This window comes from Vombatus ursinus, unplaced genomic scaffold, assembly GCF_900497805.2.
Source record: "Vombatus ursinus unplaced genomic scaffold, bare-nosed wombat genome assembly UNPS02014799.1, whole genome shotgun sequence".
Taxonomy (NCBI): Eukaryota; Metazoa; Chordata; class Mammalia; order Diprotodontia; family Vombatidae; genus Vombatus; species Vombatus ursinus.
This window is the reverse complement of record NW_020954577.1, coordinates 47,136,551-47,143,018: the sequence shown is the minus strand read 5'-3', so window position 1 is coordinate 47,143,018 and position 6,468 is coordinate 47,136,551.

Genomic DNA, 6,468 nt, shown 5'->3' with positions numbered 1-6,468 from the left:
TCCCCCCACCCCCTGCCCCTTCTGCTCCCAGCAGGTGTCGGGGGGTCGTCTTGGTTGCCTTGTGCCATTTTGAATCTAGAATCTGTTTTTGTAGCCAGCTTCATTTTCTCTTTTGTTCATGGGAAAGGATTCACATCCACTGACTTGAATGTTTAGTTTGAGGAATGTGTTAGGTCTGGATCTGGCCAAGGGAGAGCCATGTGGGAGGTAGAAGTCAGCTACATTTTTTCATTGATTTTATGACCTTTTCACTGCTAGTTAGAGAGCGATCTTGCTTCTAAAGCAGGTGTTTTGATATCACTACATAGTTTGTTAAATGCAAAAGGGATGGGAATTCCTCAGATTGGTGCAGGAGGAGTAGGAGATAAATACAGACCTCTGATAAAGGTTTTTTAAAAATCTCACTTCAACATTTATTAAGCGCCTACTGTATGTGAGTCTGTTATCCAGATATTTTTAAATGACACCATCCCTGCTCTCAGGGAACTCACTTTCTATTGGGAGGTTGGCTGGGATATGTTAGACATTCTTACCTGAATAGCCAGGCAAATCATTACAAGTATATTCTATAACATTGAAAACTTCCCAAGTCTAAATGACAGTATGTGAAGGATCATGCCACCATTTAGAACTCAGAAGATGAGCCTCAGAGAGTTGTTTGCAATGACCAAACCAGGGTCACACAGAGAGTAACTATTAGAGGCCAGATTTGAATGTGGGTCTCCTTGATTCAAAGATCATAGATCTAAAAGGAGCCTTGGTCTAACTCTCTCATTTTACAAATGAGAAAACTGAGGCCTAGGGCAGGGTAGTGACTTGCCCAAGGTGGTAAGTACCAGAACTGGAATTTGAAAGGAGCCCCCTGCCTCCAAACCCCTTGTCCTTTCTGCTGCACCAGGCTGCCTCCAGGTCTAGGACTTGGTGACCTCCCTCCCTTCCAATGCATCTCAAGTCCAAAGCAACTTTGGAATAGACAAAAAAAAAATCAACGAGCAACATTGGGTGATTTTGTAAAAGTGTTTCTAAAATATCATATAAGAGATGAAACTTTCAACTTGCTGCTTTTCTAGTGAGTTGACAACTTGTTAATATCCTGATGTCATTCAGAATGCCAAGTGTCAGGTCAACCTTGAAGCCATATGTACATTTGTTAGGGGAGTCAACTCTACTGTGGTCAGAATTAAAAAAAAACAAAAAACACATGATGGAATCCTTCATCACTTTCCCCATCTGCCTTTTAGTCTTTAGAGAAAATAAGGAGGCAAGGATCCCATTCCATAATCTACTAGACTTTTAAAGAATCAGATGCTTCTAAGTGTCTGATTTGAGCCAATTTTTGACGTGATGTGGAATCTCAGTCCTTTCATACAAGATTAGGCTCACTAAAATTTGGTGACTGAGGCACCAGAACCTCATAGATAACTCCCAGAAGCACCCACTGCCGCGTTATCGTTCATTCCACAAACATTTGGAGAGAGCCTTTGGACAGCAGGATCCATTCAGGGTGTGTGTTCTCATCCCCTTCCCTCAATTGGCACTTTGGATGACTCAGGATGGGGAATGCTTCCATAGCCCAAGATGGGGCTCAGTGGTCAGTTTCAGGGGGTGGGAGAATGCTTGAGCATGCATGGGTTGGTGGGTCAGTATGGCCACATGTTGTGCATTCTGGAAGCTTCCAAAGTATGTTTGCTATGTGGCCAAAATCTTGAATTAAAAAAAAATATATATATATATATATAGATGTGTGCACATATATATATATACACACATACAAATGTGTATATGTATAAGCTTCAGTGCTTATTGGGTTTTGCGTAATCTTTTAAGGACGTAGGCATAAACCTGATAGCTCCAATTTTTTTTGCGTGAGAGTGTAGGAAGATGGATTAATGGTAGGAGAGCATTGACTGTTCATCATGTAACACTTTACCAGAGTCATAGGTAGTTTGTTTTCTCAAATCAAATACAGTTTTTGTGGTTTCTATCCCTACTTTGGTCCCCAAGTTTTTATTTTCTCTTTATTAAAAAAATAGATTATAGTCCTAAGAAAAACCAATTTTTCTTCTTAGTAACTTATTTAAGGAAATAAACATCTTAATATATTCCAATAACATCCAGTGGAGTTATGATATATGCTACCCTTTACTATTTTGTCCAGAGATGAGCTGGGGAGCATGGGTGTGGTTAAGAAGCCATTCAGAGCTGTAAATTATGTAGATATGGTTTCCCTGGTGTGGTGATTCATTTACACACAGTAGGCCATGAGAATGAGCTCCTTCCATGAAGCTTCTGAAGCTCACCTACTCACAACATGGTGACCTGGCATTGCTCGCTCCATTTCAAGGTAGACTGGAGTTTTAGCTGTTGAGGATTAAACCACAAATTTACATTTGTATTAACATGGAATGGACATTAATATAGAATGGATTTTATCAAAAAATGGGGTAGACTTTGACCAAATACATTTCTGTATTATTATGTTCATATTCTCTGTTTGTAAAATGAATTGAGAGAAACAAATCTCCAGCCTCCTGCCCAGGATTCCATTCTCTGTGTCTTGCTTCAGGGGTATGGACTGAAACTGTTTCATGTTATACCTCATGACGTCACCCCAAAAGATGTCAGTCATTTGGTCAATTAGCAGACATTTATCAATGCCTATTATGTGTTAGGCACTGTGTTAGATACTGGGCATACAAAGACAAAAAATGAATAGCCCTTGCCTTCAAGGAGCTTATGTTCTAACAGAGGAGACATGTACATATATAAGTATGTACAAAATGTATACAAAATTAATATATATATTCTAGATAATTTGTCTTGATAATCAAGATGGTTCCCCAAGAATGTTTAATTCTTAGATTATAGGTGCCCCCATGCAAACTAAGAGCTAGAGTTGGTCTTGGAGGGCTTTCGCAAGCCCAAAGCTTTATCTGAGACTGTTGAAATGGCTGCAGAACTGGAGACATTACTGGGAAAGTCCCTGGGCCTCCGATGAACATTCAAACATAATCTTATTGCCTTGTGGACTGTGTGTACAAAGGTCAGGCCCAAGGACACTCTCAGAGGAGCACGATGGAAGGATACTGGAGCTTGACCATCCTGCTGTCCTAGGGTCCAGTCATGGAATCTCCTTGTACATCAGTTAGTAACTACCCCAACCTTTGGTTCGTGAGATACCTGTCTTAAGCTGAATTCTGTCCTGTTTGCATGAGGTTCCCCAGCAAGGTTCTCATGTACTCAATAAAACCGAACAGCTACATCTTCACAGCTGCTGCACATTGAAGATAGGCACCTTTGCCTACGAGGCAGACAGAAGGTTTGGCCCTAGAGTGATTTATTAATGTACCTGGGATGGAGAATTAAAAGGGTTTAGAACTGAGCTGTTATTGTTCAGTCATGTCTGACTCTTTGTGACTCCATTTGGGGTTTTCTTGGCAGAGATACTGGACTTGTTTGCCATTTCCTTCTCTAGCTCATTTTACAGATGGGGAAACTGAGGCAAGCAGGTTTAAGTGACTTGCCCAGGGTCACACGGCTAGTAAGTGTCTGAGGCCAGTTTTGAACTCAAAAGGATGAATCTTCCCAGTTCCAAGTCTAGTGCTCTTTGCACTGTGCCATCTAGCTGCCCCATTAGAGTTGAGAGAAACTAATTCGAGAAAGTACTTTGGCTCTTTTTCTATCTTGTTCTCTGTTACTTGCTTTATTCTGTTATTGGTTATTGGAATCTCCTTCTGATGCTCTATCATGGCATGAGGGGAGCCCGGCTTTTGGGAAGCTGTGCTAGCAGATCATGAGTCCTGGCGGGGCCTGCCAGGCTGGACCAGCTTCAAGCTCAGGCCTCGGGAGGGATGATGTGTCTGTTGTCCAAGCACCGCTCTCGAGAAGGACTTGTCGCCATGGTTGGCCGTAAGGTGGGGTACTGTTGGCCACAGCCATTCTCAAAGACCATCTCAGTACCAAATCACGTGCTGTTTGTGTCTGTTGAAATCACAGATCCCTGATCTGCTTGGTGTGTGTGTGTGTGTGTGTGTGTGAGAGAGAGAGAGAGAATAAGAGAGAGAGAGAGAGTGAGAGGGGTTATGCAATGGATCGGAAGTCGCCTTGGAGCCAAGAAGAACTGAGTTGAATCCTCCATCTGCCACATGCTAACTGTGTGACCCTGGGCAAGTCACTTAACCTTGTGGTTCTTTAGGCAGCTCTACAAGACTATAAGGGGCCAACTTACATTGGTAGAGTTTCCTCACCTGGGAGTTCCTTACACTAATGAAACCACAAATCATAGATAGAGTCGCTCCTCTCATGTGTTGGTGGGTGTATTATATATTATGAATGATAATAATAATAACAACTAACATTTATATACTGTCTACTATGTGCCAGGCATTATGCTAAGCACTTTACAAATCTTACCTCATTTGATCCTCACAATATCTGGGAGGTAGGTGCTAGTATTCTCTCTGTTTTACAGTTGAGGAAATAGAGGCAAACTAAGGTTAAGTGACTTACCCAGGGCCATATAGCTAATAAATATCTGAGGCTAGATTTGAACACAGGTCTTACTGACTCCAGGCTTGGCCTCTATCCACTGTGCAACCCCCCACCACACACACCCACACACCCCTACATAAGTATATGTATATATATATATATGTGTGTGTGTGTGTATATATATATATGTAGATAGATAGATAGATAGATGATAGATATAGATATATAACCAAAATAGAACCTAAAGAACCAGTGGGTTGAGCTTGAGATACAGATATAGATGTAGATATATACCGTGTTGAGTGTAATCTGTAACAATTTATCACTGTGTTAACTGACCAAGGCAGCTGGTGATACAGTGGATAGAATGCTGGGCCTGGAGTCAGGAAGACCTCAATCTCAGATACTAGCTGTGTGACCTTGGGCTAGTCATGTAACTGTTTGCCTCAGTTTCCTCATTTGTAAAATGAGCTGGAGAAGGAAATGACCCACCACTCCAATATCTTTGCCAAGAAAGCCCTACGTGGGGTCGTGAAGAGCTGGACAGACTGAAACGACCAGCAAATGCCCTACCACTAAGCTTGTCCTGGGTCTTCAAGGATTTTTAGGCTCCGTGTGTCTGTGTGGTTGGTTCTGTTCAGTAAACAAAGCAGCTCAGAGGTGCACTGGATAGTGCTGGCCTTGGAGTCAGGAAGACCTGGGTTCAAATCCTGCTTCAGACCCTTAACTAGCTGTGTGAACCAGGGTAAGTCATTCATTCTGTAAAATGGGGATAATAATAAGACCCGTCTCACGGGTTGTTGGGAAGAGCGAATGAGATCGTACTGGTAAAATGATTCACAAACCTTCAAGTGTTATATGAGTGCTAGCAATGAGTATTCCTCACAAGTTTGGGGCAACCTGAAACATAGGACATTCTATAAAAACCCCATCTCACTGCAGCCCAAAGAATGGGATCTGGAGAAGCTGGAGCGTAGCCCCACAGCTGCTTTCGCAAGTAGAACATAAAATTCTTACATTGGAGAGGTGAGAAGGGAAAATGTCAGACCCTCCCTGTCCTTGCCGGCCTTAAGTACGATGTTGGCACCACAAAGGCATTTTCTTGGGAAACCTTGGAAAAGAAAAGCTTAACAAAGATTCAGCTTTGTGAGTGAGTGCAGGAATGAATGAATGGGCATTTATGAAGCACTTACCAAGCACTGTGCTAAGCCCAGGGATACAAATGGAAAAAATGGGCTAGTACCTATCTTTGAAGAGTTTATAGTCTAATGGAGAAGACCACGTATAGGAGAGTGGTAGATGTTTTAGTCTGGGAAGTCGCAGGGGTGGGGGATGGAGTCAGGGCAAGCCGTTGACCTGGCCTTTCCAGGGATGGGGGTGGTGTCTGAATTACTGTTCCCAGACTAAGAGGTCGAAAGCTGTGTGTATTGGGAGTGGGGGTGGGGGGGGGGAGGATTTGTACAAGGCTGGCAGGAAATCCCATGACTGGGGTGCCAGACAGATATGCTGAATTCTCCCCCATCAGGAGAGCCCAGCTGGGGAGTTTGGGGGGAGTCATGCTAAGGACAAGCTGGCAGAGAGGGAGAGTTCTGCACTTGGAGTCAGGAAGACCTGGGTTCGTATTCCAAGCCAGACCCATCAAAGTGTGTGGTGGGACATGTCACTTAACCTCTGGGCCTCTGGCACGCCTCTGGCACTTCACTACTGATTCTAGATGGGTTGTAATCTGCTTGGGGGATCCATTCCATTACAAGATGGAAGGATTTTCCCATACCTAAGACTCATCATCCTCTAATTTACCTGCATGTGAAAGGATCCTTGTAATGGGTTGGAATTTAATGTTGTCACCTTCCATTTAATTCTGGCAGGTGTGAGGAAAAGGAGTGGAGAAATATTTTTTGGATAATAGGAGAATGCATGAAGTGTGAGGAGGGAAGGAGTAAGAACTGGAAGCAGTTTTAAGTTTGAACATGCTAT